The sequence below is a fragment of the Ostrea edulis genome, chromosome 9 (genome assembly GCF_947568905.1).
Source record: "Ostrea edulis chromosome 9, xbOstEdul1.1, whole genome shotgun sequence".
NCBI classification, from domain to species: domain Eukaryota; kingdom Metazoa; phylum Mollusca; class Bivalvia; order Ostreida; family Ostreidae; genus Ostrea; species Ostrea edulis.
In genome coordinates this window covers 57,193,588-57,207,236 of record NC_079172.1, presented here as the reverse complement: position 1 = coordinate 57,207,236, position 13,649 = coordinate 57,193,588, and the positions used below count along the sequence as shown (strand labels likewise).

The window sequence follows — 13,649 nt, the reverse complement described above, 5'->3', positions numbered from 1 at the left end:
AAGAATCAAGCTTTTCACAGATTTGTGTTTTTAAAATGTCTTTTATATTTTTGAAATTTTAATGAAATGTGTAATTCATGATATACAGGCTTTCAAGCGGGCCCTTATTTTTCTACAACAGCCCTTATTTTCCTTATTTGAGCTTTAGAATCCTAAAAAAAAGCCCAAATATTTTGTTGAAATTCCTACATTTTCAAATTTTGAAAGTTTAAATAAATTTGACATAAAGTAAGTGTTGGAAATTATTAAATTTAGTCTTAGTATACTTTCAGAAAATGAATATGTTGATTAAATGTACATCTCAGAAGACATCTTGATGGTTAACAGCTATATTCAGCATTGATTGTGAGCCATGGGAGTCCACCTGAATTATATCATATGGTTTGTGCTGAATGCCGAATATAGCTGTTGATGACCACTGGTATGATCTTCTGAGTGGGTAATTAGTTGTTTTTTTTAATTATTGCTCTTGCAAATGGTGAGTAAAACATTTTTTCTTTCCAATTGATTTGTAAATTTAACCTTATTTTTGTCTAAAATCCTTAAAAATCCTAAAAAAAAAAAGAGGCCCTTATTTTTTTCTTCTTCTATAAATTTGACCTAAAAATGGCCCTTATTTTTTGCAAAATGTCACTTGAAAGCCTGGATATATCAAAAAATACATCATCACGGTACATGTAGTAATGCTTGGTTGTATCTTGTTTAACGTACCGCTCGAGAATTATTCACTCACATGGAGACATCACCAAGACCGGTGAAGGGCTTCAAATTTAGGCCTATGCTCGGCGCTTACGGCCATTGAGCATTGAGGGTTCTTTAGCGTGCCACACCTACTGTGACATGGGACATCCGTTTTTAAGGTCATCTCCATGGACCCGTGACATTCACACCTGATGCCGAGCGTTTGGCGATGGAACTGTCATACCTGTTTTAACGACTGTCACATATTTACAGTGATTTTCTTTTGTTGTTCAGGAATAGTATCTGGTTATCATCAACAGGGTCTTGTTATCACATATGTGATAAAACGAGCTCCTCCCATCTTGTTATCGCATGGGCGGTACTAACATCAGAATTACACAATAGAAACAAGACAGGAATAATTCGGTTTTTGTGAAGTTACTTTTGCTGTTTCACGGGTAAAGCGTGCGCCGATCGATCTGTGGGGCGTTGAAGCAGACGAGAAGTGTTATGTAACAGATATACACATACCTGTGACCGTTTTTTCAGTCAGTAATGTTAATTAAATAGTCTCTCTCTCTCTCTCATTTTCATTTTATAAAGAGCTTGCTAATGCAAGTCTCTAATCCTTTTCCTACTTTAATATTTGTGTTATACAGCCACCAATATGTGATAGATACTGCAAGGGATAATCAGTTTTCGTTAAGTTAGATTTGCTGTTTTACGGGTAAAGCGTGCGCTAATCGATGTTGAAGCAGACAGGAAGTGTTATGTAACAGATATACACATACCTGTGACCGGTTTTTTTCAGTCAGTATAAATGTTAAATAGTGTTCTCTCTCTCTCATTTAATAAAGAGTTTGCTAATGCAAGTTTTAAATCCTTTTCCTACTTTAATATTTGTGTTATACATGTTTTCTTAAAACATTTGTACAAATATATGTATAGAATTAAATTCCTGAAAAATAATTTATGAAGCCACCAATATGTGATTGATACTGACAGGGATAATCAGTTTTTGTTATGTTAGTTTTGCTGTTTTACGGGTAAAGCGTATTAAATGTTATATACACATGCATCGTCCGACGATGGTATATGGCAATCTACCATTGTATTCAATGTATGGTTCAATAAATGTAAAATGAAAAGCTTTTGAAATATGTGACAAGTCGGTCATTTTCTAGCATCCTCGTAAAATTCACATTTTCAAAGAGATGGGCGGTCCTTCTATCGCTCGTGCGCTCCGCGCACTCGTGACAGAAGGACCGCCCATCTATTTGATAATGTGAATATTACTCGGATGCTAGAAGATAACCATTACTTACAATCAAACGCATTGAAGTGGTAATTTTTTTTCTATCGTATGAAACGCTTTGAGCGCTGGTAATGACACACCCATTTTTCCGATTGATACTAACAGTTCTTCTTAAGACACGCCCACCAAAACAAACTACAGACAGCACGTGAGTCTTGCTGATAAGGAAGGTGTTCTAAAAGAGTATAGATAAACACAATGAAAAGAAGACTAGTTTTTACCTAAATGTATTTATATGTATAGATATTTCCATGGAAAAATATGTATACACTGCGCATACAGAATTGTCAAGTAACGTTGAGATATCCGGTGTTAAATTAAAACCCTCAAACATCGCTTTCTGAAATTTCTTTCAATGCACGCGTTATTGCAAGTTTTAAGTTCCTGTGACAATATTTTTTTTAGTTTCAAAAAGCAGTTTTCTACTGGATTAAAATCCGGAGAGTACGACGGCAAAAATCTATATTCCACGTTTTGCTCTCCAATATAGAGACGGGATATTCTTTCTTCGTTAGTTTTATGAATGGGACAATTGTCTACTACAATGGAATCACCTGGAAGCAAAACAGGTCTTCTGTATTCATCTTGAGTTTGACTTGCCTCATGCCAGAAATTTAGATATGTACAGGTGTTTGAAGTTCCATCGACAAAATTATAGTACTGCACGCAGTCTAAACTTTTAAGTAAATTCAAAGTTAAATATCTATCCGCCACATATTTCCCAATATCAATACATGGTTTGTCCCGCTCTGAATGTCCATAGGCACGATTAAGACTTGAAAGGTTAAAACCACTCTCGTCCATGAACTTAATTTGTCGTGTTCTTTTCGTCTGACAAAAATGTTCTCATGTTAATTTGCTTGCTATGAAGTTTTTTAACATGCAAAGAACTGTTTCATATTTAACATCCCTTACTTACTGTTTAGACCAAAATGAGTAGGGATGGGCGAAACGATACGCTTACCTACACATGAAAGGGGACTTGAGACCCCCACCCCTGCATGTCTGGAATTACACCAGTGAGATATATGTGTACATATTTCCTTGTTGACTTGAATGTTCATAAAATTTCACGTGGTCTTGTGTGATATAAGGGGTGTGTACGAATGTTCTTTACAGTGTACCTATAATTTTGTGGAAAGGGGCGTGTCGTTGCGTAACATCAAACGTCCAATACAAAGCTCGTAACATTCCGTACAAACGAAAAATTTTACCACTTCAATGCGTTTAATTGTAGGTATGTCGCGGCCGGTATTCGAATCCCGACCTTCCGCATGTGGGTCGAATGCTCTAACCTCTAGGCCACCACGGCGGTTTCACTTATATCAATTGTAAAGATGGTGTAAGGGCATACTAGTACCCGTATGTTAACATGTATGATTATATACTATACTTACTTTTTTTTTTCCCCACGTGTTATATGACTGTAATACATTGAACAATTTTGTCCCTTTTAAATGCGCTCCCAACCATTCATCATTACTAGTTTAGGGTAAAGACGGTTTTGAGTCCACTCACGCTCCCTCATACCCGTGGTTGTCTGACGCTATTTTTGATGATGGAGAGAATCGAATAGAAGCACCCGCGGGTAACCGACGATGGTGCTGCCTAGGAATGTGATATTTCCCTATATGGAAATCCCTGTAGATTGATTTAAATCTGTGACTTTGCACGGGACAACTCCAGCTACGAAGTGTCACTAAAATACTTTTGTGTGACGAAACCTGTGAGGGTTTCCAAACACAAATTAGTGTTGTATGGTCATTCATGAAAATGTTAGAAATCATTGAAACGACAGATATAATGTTGGTTCACCTTATTTCAGTATATCAACCCAATGGCTAGTTTACTCATACTCGGTATACATGTACTACACAGTAGTAGCCAATGCAGATAGCTGTAGTTAAATAGGATTCTGTCATAATCTGAACAGAAAATCCGATTTACGATGAAATCTAACTGAAATGTTTGCGTCTTCGTTCATTAGACCATGTAAATAAATATTTTCTTAAAGCTTGCTCTCTGTAATACTTGTCAATTTCGCTGTTAGTACCGCAAACGGTACATAATACGCCCGTGAAAATGCTTACATAGGGTGTTTTTCTTAAGCCATAATTTGTAGAACTTTGCTTCAGGTGGTATCAGCTACATGTATCATCAGGCTGTGACATGCTTCTTTTTTGTGTGTGCATAATATGAACATTTCCTTATACAAGAGGCCCACAGGCCTTATCGGTCACCTGAATACTAGTGAAAAAGTATCACTACTTCCATGGGCTATGAAATCTAGAAAAAAATTCTTGTTCTGAATATCTAAGATGAATTCTAATCTTCAGCAACAGTATAAACAAGATGTGTTCTTAAAACTTCACTACCCTCAAAAGTACATACACTGATGAAAGCTTTAAATAATAGGTGTATTAACATTAAAATATCAAATGATATAACCTGCTCTATTCATTTAGCACTATATACCAAGTTTGGCCCCGCCCTGAGGTCAGAACCCCTACCCCGGGGATCATGAAATTTACAATCTATGCCCCCCTTGTTCCAAATATGCTTCATACCAAATATGAAAAGAATTGTAATGATAGTTATCAAGAAGAAGTTGAAAATGTCTATTGTTCACACATTTAATAATAAAAATGTTCAATTGTTAACGGACGACGGACGACAAACCAATTGCAATAGGTCACCCGAGTTTACTCAGGTGACCTAAAAAAAAAAAAGAAATAAGTTCAACAACCTCAAATTTTCTTATGAATTGAAGAAAAGCAAAATCCTTGCCACATGCACATCTTCCATACCCATACAAATATTCTGTAAAATAAGAGGGTCCTCACTTGAAAACTGTAGAAGGAAAAATAAAAGACAAATGTTCTCTCAATGCAATATTTCCTCAAAACTGACTAAGTTCAGCAACCTGTAATTTTCTCAAAAATTGAAGGAAATCAAAAGAAGGGCGTATAAAAATGTAAAATGGCATGGCCACTGACATCTACACTGAAAAGATAGTTAAACACGTGATACGAAAAGTGTTTGCAAGAACATCTCCACATGACAAACTAGGAAAGATTTTAATCATGATTGTCGAAAACTTATGTTTTAAGTTGTATGCAAAACTTATACGGTACCAATGTTGATGCACCAGATGCGCATTTCGACAAATAATGTCTCTTCAGTATATGGGAAAAACCATAACAATTGATTTTGTGCAATAATAATTCTTCGAAAAACTGAAAATAGGAAGTGTGTATAAGATGAAAATAACGAACAGTGATCAATCGCATAACTCCTTTAAAGAATATAAAATTACGAGTAGGGCAAACACGGACGCCCGGGCACACCCAATCTGATTAAAATCAGCTCCTTGATCCGCTCCTACATTTTGTTGTTGTCGCTACTCGCGTAAGAGGAGTAAGCATCCTTTGTCGTAATCAGTTTCAGTGTGTAAAGAACAGCCTAACAATCGGTATGAAACAAGTTAGACCTAGCCCCGACGGTTTGGTCTGTATCCTGCCTACAAAGTTTTCCTACTTGGCCAGTAAAATATGTGTACCACGTTTGACGATTTTGGACCCAATAGTTCGGTTTTCGTATTAACTGATGCTACGATTTTAACCTTGGAAAACAACTCATCATGTTGATCAAATGTATCAAGTTGTAAGATCCTGCTGGGGCTTACGGTTTATTTTGCCTACAAGATCTTGACAGACAGACGGACGACGCCATACCATAATACATCTCGTCTTTGACCACAAACGGTACAACATACACCCGTTAGACCTTCAGTGCAATATCTATCCGCGATAGTAGATGTTAAGAAATAATTCTTCTCTCATTTTAAAGGAAATTTCAAAGGCCGTTCTTATGATCATGTTGAGCCTCCCAGTATTTTCTTGGAAAATAGTACTTCTAGGAATCACAAATAATTTGTATGCCACACATTGTATGATAAAGTCATAAGGTCTGGAGTTATAAGGGTGGTGTATTACCCCAGGTTGTGATGCCTTTGATACTGGATCCTAATAACCCACGGTTGTGTTTGGATTGAAGATATTTAAATTTATGAATAAAAGATTCTCCATTTCATCTTGAAACTCTAAATGATGTACATAGATTCTGATGCTTGGGCGGCAACATGTGATGAAAAGTCAGGTTATGAACAAGTTGCATTGTCAGAAAATTCATAATCTTACTTTGGGATTGAATTTGGTGGGTGTGTATACTGCCCTGCAATTTGGATGGAAGGTCTCCCCATTTGTGTATCAAACTCTATGTATGTCTTATCTTAGAAAATTGAAGGTATCAACAACTCAGTATATTGATGATCGCATGGTTATAGCAAACCTATCTATGGGCAGCACGGACTCTGAGGTAAGAGAGAAATGTTAAAGGCTGGTGTATGCTCTACTTCAAATTTTAACTCATTTAAATTAGACAATATCACTTGAGAAAAATCATGTCTAGAACCAAGGAAATGTGTTAAGTTCCTAGGGTTAACCAAGGAAATGTGTTACGTTCCTAGGGTTAACCAAGGAAATGTGTTACGTTCCTAGGGTTAACCAAGGAAATGTGTTACGTTCCTAGGGTTAACCAAGGAAATGTGTTACGTTCCTAGGGTTAACCAAGGAAGTGTGTTACGTTCCTGGGGTTTTTGGTGACTCGGTTAAGTTAGCTTATATATTGCCAGAGGAGAAAAATCGTAGGTGCATAGAGTTGAGAGCCCCTCTTAGTAAGCAAGGGCGTTTCTGTTATAATTTTGCAGCGATTTGCGGGTAAGTGTGTTTCAGTGGGTCTTGCAATCCCAGGGGCTAAGTTGTAATGCGGGGCTAAGAATTCCAGACGTGTAGTCATAAGTGAGGAGTTACGAGAAGAGTTGGTATATTGACGTTTTCTGGACTCGTGGGAAGAGTGCGCGAAGTGGAGGTCAGAAAAGTCACAAGCAAGTTAACATTTCAGCAGATGCTTATAGCTATAAATATGGAGCAGTAGTTTGTATTCAGGAGACAAAAAATTTTGGGCCTCAAATGACAAGCGGCCCATTCATTTGAAGGAAGTTGTAGCAGTCCTTCAGGTCTTGAAGTCACTGGAAGATATGATTAAAGATTCAAGTAATGACTTACTGGTGGATTATATAGCTGTTCTGAGTGTTTGGAGCAATAAAATGGGAGGTTGCGTAATATATTTTTGAAGGATATAACAAATGAAAGTTTTCAGTTGGTGACTACTTGTAATACGCCAGTTTCGAGATACGAACTCTTCTGTGTAGGAGGTGCATTTAGTGGAACTTTGAATGACTAAGTGGGACAGAGTGGACCTACAGTCAGCGAGAAAGACGATCAAATGTATTAAAAGCGGCTTCTCTTTTAATATATAAATGTGAGAAATACAAAATACTATCGAAAGAAATGTTTTACTAAAGTGGAAACATAAAAACAATGTCATATTTGCAAGTAATGTCTTTGATATGGTACTTATGACCAACGAAATAACGTGATATGATAAGAATTCTATGTATTTAATTACTCCCTAAATACTTATAACTTACTTAGTTTGTGTATCAGTCGAATTCGGGTGATCTAACAGAGTAAGAGAAACTTACTGAGTACATTCACTTACGCAGTGATGAATATTAGTCCCACTCCCGCGTGTAAACAAATTGTTTCGCGCCTCACATACACAAGAGTTCTCCAAAGGGAAATAACTCGGGTGTATCTCGAAATCGGCGTATTGTGCTTTGCACATGCAATACGTGCCTTCGGATTTTGATATGCGAGTAAAATGATAAAGCCTTATGTTTGCAGAAAACGAAAAGTGTCATTATGTGGATGGTTTTCTTCAAACGGTATAATTCACGTTAGGCTTGTAACATGGATTATATTAACAACAAAGTATCATCCCTAATTTTGGGGTCCCGTGGGGTTAGAATAGGTGATCAGTCCCCTTGCTTGTCGTAAGAGGGGACTAAATAGGGCGGTCCTTCGGATGAGATCACAGTGTCAAGCAGGTGTGGCACGATAAAGAACCCTCTCTGTTTAAAGGCCGTAAGCACCGAGCAAAGACCTAAATTTGCAGCTCTTCACTGGCAACGGTGACGTTTCCATATGAGTGAAAAATTCTCGAGCGGGATTTTAAACAATACACAACCAACCACTTTTTTGGTAGAACTCGGGGATTAAGTTGCACACATTAGAGTTCATAACAAATATCGGCATGTTATTCGTGGTCTACTGAGACTGTTTGAATCTAAATTGGGGGAGAGGACTTATATAGGCAATGCCTATTGTCTAATCTATTAATGTTTTATACATACATGTAGAAGTTCCATGATACGCAGTATTGGGGTGGTTTTAAGATGCTGAGTGAAACTGCGTCAGGTGAGTCTCTGTCATATTCTAGAGACGTAAAATGCATCATTTGTTGCCATTTTCCCGGCAACCGACCACGCAAATTAATTGATTAACATTGAATTCCACTCAGCTGCAGGGAGGTTTCACCGTACATTTACATGAAATAGATTTTTAAAAGATTTTGACCTAGTTTTATTTTGGCCTTACGTTAAATGTCAAGCCATTAAAAATAATAACAGTTGCATATGATGTCCTTTTAAGGCCTTAATATCCTTATATTTCAACATGCAAGGAGAGCATTAAGTGTTGAAAATCCGGCGCTGTTTATTTACTGCAGAGTCCGAAAATCCACTTTAAAATGACAACTAACAAGTAAGTGTCTGAGTCAGGGGCCTTGATTGTATTACGCTACTAAAGAATCAATATATTCCAAACCGGCAGACAAACAATTTCAATGGTCATACGATACATTTTTCGTAATTATTTTGCTACTATGTTTAAATGAGAACGATGACGTTTCTAGCAATCCGCCACCATTTGCAATATGGTCTGAAAGATTTAGTAATTGTACATATAAGTATGCCAGACGCTCAACTTGCATGTACATTAACTTCACTACGAAACCAGTGAACCAGATAATTGATTCCAGTAAATGATTGAAAGTTTACGTTACACCATGGAGTACAGTTTGACCAATTTAGCCGTAACTTTTATTCTAACACGTCCACGGTCTGTTTTACAATCAGTAATCGCGTCTAAAATATTCTTTTTAAACTTTGTAAGTCATGGAGAAATTGTTGTATATGATTTTCTATTTGACCTCCAATATATCAACTTCTCGCAGCAACCCGTTCGTTCGTATGGTTGTGTGGTCAATCTTGTGTGCAAAAATACATTGTATTGGTCAAACAGTTTTCCGGGGTTTTGTTCATTATGGATACAGATATTGCCCTGAAATTTAGTCGCATGCTTCCTCCTGGAGGAATACAAGTTCAGGTTGCATTTCAGCTGGATTGGTCCGTCCTTGACCTACTTTTGGGATAAAAATAGGTCAGTTTTCCGGGGGTTTTTCCCATTACGAATAGATATTGCCCTGAAATTTAGTCACGGGCTTCTAGTTGGAGGCATATAAGTTCATTTTGCATTTCAATTGGATTGGACCATCCTCGACCTATAATTGGGCTAAAAATAGGTCAAACAGTTTTCCGGGTCTTTTCATTACGGATACAGATATTGCCCTGATATTTAGTCAAAGGCTTCCTCTCGGAGGAATACAAGTGCAGTTAGCATTTCAGCTGGATTAGTGAACTATGACCTATTTTAGGGGTAGAAGTAGGTCAAACAGTTTTCCGTTTTTTTCGGTATGGTCACAGGTATTGGCCTGAAATTTTGTCACAACCTCCCTCTCAGAGAAATACATAATCAGTTCACATTTCAAACATTTGCAGAAGGTCGGGGTTAGAAACCTGGCTGCGACAGACCTAAGTCGTTAAAACGGGTAGTGACAGTTCCATCGCCAAACGCTCGGCATCAGGTGTGAATGTCACGGGTCCTCGGAGATGACCTTAAAAACGGATGTCCCGTGTCACAGTAGGTCTCACTGCTCAATGGTCGTAAGCGCCGAGCATAGGCCTAAATTTGAAGCCCTTCACCGATCTTGGTGACGTCTCCATATGAATGAAAAATTCTCAAGAGGGACGTTAAAACAATACAAGCTGTAACTGAAGGGAAATAGATTGAAAAATAAGAGAACAAATATTTAACATATTTGTGATTGAATACATATCAGAGTGAATCTGAAGCAATAATCCCGTCAAATCAGCAGAAAATGTCGATTCATGAATCATTGTCATCCTGTCAGCAATTCCTGCTCGTTATATCCGATGTGCATTGACCTCGAAGGTTACTAGTTCGGAAAAAAGCGAAAGAGAGGCACTGAGCACGTGTCAGATTTGTAAACAATTTAACATGCCAATTTTTAAGAAAGTTCACTATCAAAATTTTATTTCAGTAGCACATTTGCGTTATTATTACTTTCTTACACTTCTTGTCATTCGTGAAACGATGTAATATTTTAAAACAAACGACACGTGTAGTTACTCGCGTCAGTTTCCGTCTTTGTATATGTATACACATGTATGTCCTTGTATACGACGCGATGGCGGTTCATTCTAGGTATGCTCTCAAACAACATTCCCTTGTTTATTTTGCTGAATTTTACTTCAGATCTTGGGGATTATGTTAAGTATACTGATAAGTGTTATTTAGTACATAATTGGATAAAAATACCGTCAGTGACATCTTGTATTGCTTTAAGGAGTACCTCCAAATTTATTAGTACACCAGAGAAATTTGATGTAGATGAAAAGTGGAAAATATGTACAACAATATTTTGAATTTGAAAATTTTCAAATTTACTTTATTTTGTCAAAAATACAGTTTTAGTACAAGGTAATCTGAAAAAAAATTTAAAACCCCTGCTGGACTCGAACCTGCGACCTACAGTTCAGCAGTCGGAATTTTAACTTACTGAGCTACTCGGCTAGGTATTTAAATGGAAAAGGAAAAGTTCAATACTGCTGATATCGATTTTTTCATCCATGTTTTTAAAGGAAGTCAGCCATTATGACGATGTAGAGTACTACCTTAAACAAGAGGCCGTGTGATTTTGAGCGCGATGCTCTAGCCACGGAGGCCCCGAAGGTGTTGCTAAAACGCGGAACGGAAATATTGTATGCAATAATGTTATGGGGAGGTGAGCATTTGCAAAGTAAAAGGTTTATCATGAACAAGGGAAGCAGAAATTACAAAGAGCTGGAAGTCATCCACAGTATCCATCGTTTCATATACTTCTTACTTATGCATATGTATTTTAAAGTTATTTTATAAAACTTACCATGAAAAATATTAATAAAGGGAAAAAAAATAATCTTACTGAAAGACTTGAATTTTCAAATTTGATATTCAATGAATAAAAGCCCCCACCCCCCAAAACCACATTGTAAAAGATAAGATAATTTTTCAACAATTTTCCCCAAACATAGCCTTCTTAAATCGAACTTGCTTTTATTCGTAATTTAGTTCTACACCTGATATAATACATATATGTATTACATCAAATTTTAAAGCGAACGAGTCCGGTGTGTATAAAAGGTTTGCCTCATTTGATATTAATTTATGTGAAAGTTCGTACATTTACCGATATCCTACGGATTAGTGTTGAACCCGAAGAGATACAGCGGGAATGAAAGATTGAAACAGAACCAATGAAAACTAAGGTGAAGTTTACGATCCATAGTGTGAGGAATTAACAGATATGAAATAGCTAAGTCTAACAGACAATTTATGCTTGAATGGAATTAAAAGGTCACCTCATTATTAATCTAAATATTAAGATACGAGTATTTAGTTTAGAAATAAAGTGCTAGAAGTCTTCCCTATTTAAGACTGGAGTGCTGCGGTCACAAAGTTTCTGTTAAACAATAATATATCAAACACATGATGATGAATTGTCGTTGTTTTATTCATATCACACTCCCTGTTGTCAGTATACATAAACACGGTGTTATTATGTGTAAATTTACATGTAAATGTGCGTTAGTGACGTTTTGCCACCGGGAGGGGGGGGGGGGTATTTCAAATTTCAAGTGCATGTGTTCTTTCCATTCTCTATCCATAGGTGTTTTCTTCCGATTTTTGGTCTTATCTTAGCTACATTAATCATTATAATTCTTAAGTTCTGTTCCATTCCGCGTTTTAGCAACACCCCATTTTAAATAGTTTTTCGCTTATAAATAACATAAACAGCGATAGCTAACCACGAGTATGATGCATGCAACCCGAGTCTGCAATTACGCATTGCCATAATTTCCCCCAAAACTTGCAGGAATGATACCTTGAAGGTGTTGCATGTCTCATGTTAATTTCCCTAAAGGTGTTGCATGAAAGATCGATAGAATTAAGTTATTGAAATACGTGTATGTGATAAAACCAATTGGAACTTATGTCCTGATTCAAACATTTTCGAAAATGAGTTTAAAAGACGTGTATTGACAAAAATTAGCCAAAATAATTCGAGATTAAATCAAGCAATAAGCGATTTCTATGATTTTTATACGCCGTATTATGTGATGGCGCTGTCCGTCCGTCCGTCCCGGGTCATGTTTTCCGGATTTTTTTCCGTAGCGGATGCATTTACAACTTTGAGATTTGGTCACAATATCTCCCTCAAGAATTGTAAGGGTGAGTTTGCATTTCAGTTGGATTGGTCCATCGTTGACCTGCTTTAGGGCTATAAGTAGGTCAAACAGTTTTCCGGACTTTTTTTCGTTAAAGATTCAGATATTGCCCTGAAATTTACACATAAGCTTCCTTTCAGAGAAATACAAGTTCAGTTTGCATTTCAGTTGGATTGGTCCGTCCGTCCGTGACCTACATTACGACTAAAAGTAGGTCAAATAGTTTTCCGGGCTTTTTTTTCATTATGGATACAGATATGCCCTGAAATTTAGTCAGAGGCTTCCTCTTGGAGGAATACAAGTTCAGTTTGCATTTCAGCTGGATTGGTCCATCCATGATCTACTTTAAAGCTAAAAATAGGTCAAACAGTTTTCCGGGCTTTTTTTTTTCATTACGGATATAGATATTGCCCTGGTATTTAGTCAGAGGTTTCCTCTTGGAGTAATACAAGTTCAGTTTGCATTTCAACTGGATTGGTCCATCCTTGACCTACATTTTGGATAAAATTAGGTCAAACAGTTTTCCGGGCTTTTTTTCATTACGGATACAGATATTACCCTGATATTTAGTCCAAAAATTCCTCTTAGAGGGATACAAGTTCAGTTTGCATTTCAGCTGGATTGGTTCATGCTTGACCTACTTTTGAACTAAAAATAGGTCAGACAGTTTTCCAGGCTTTTTTTCATTACGGATACAGATATTGCCCTGATATTTAGTCAAAGGCTCACTGACCGACGGGCGTATATTGTACCGTTTGCGGTACTCTTGTTAGCGTTAAAATGGAGGGGTATCCCAGAATTTCAGAAAAACTGCTCCAGTGAAACAAAATAAATTTAGCATGACCATGTTATTCAAGTTTTCCACTAAAAAAAGCTGTCGCTTTGAAATTTTGTTTCACAGGGGCATTTTTTGTAAATTTCAATAAATCGAAACTTCACTGATATTATTTTCAACTTCACCTGTACTGTGTTAGGTATAGTTATAGGGACACCTATAAAAGTTTATCTAATACTCTTACGAATTGTGAAAAGAATGGTTTTGAGAGAGAAATTTAGTAAGAA

The 13,649-nt window shown here is 36.9% G+C and overlaps 1 protein-coding gene and 1 pseudogene across 1 annotated transcript in view; one reads left to right on the top strand and one right to left on the bottom strand.

Annotated features, from left to right (window-relative positions):
* Positions 1-13,649, top strand: part of LOC125660042 (uncharacterized) — a 58,992-nt pseudogene that overhangs the window by 12,296 nt on the left and 33,047 nt on the right.
* Positions 1-13,649, bottom strand: part of LOC125658925 (G-protein coupled receptor dmsr-1-like) — a 188,095-nt gene that overhangs the window by 168,049 nt on the left and 6,397 nt on the right. The gene's annotated exons all lie outside the window — the stretch shown is intronic.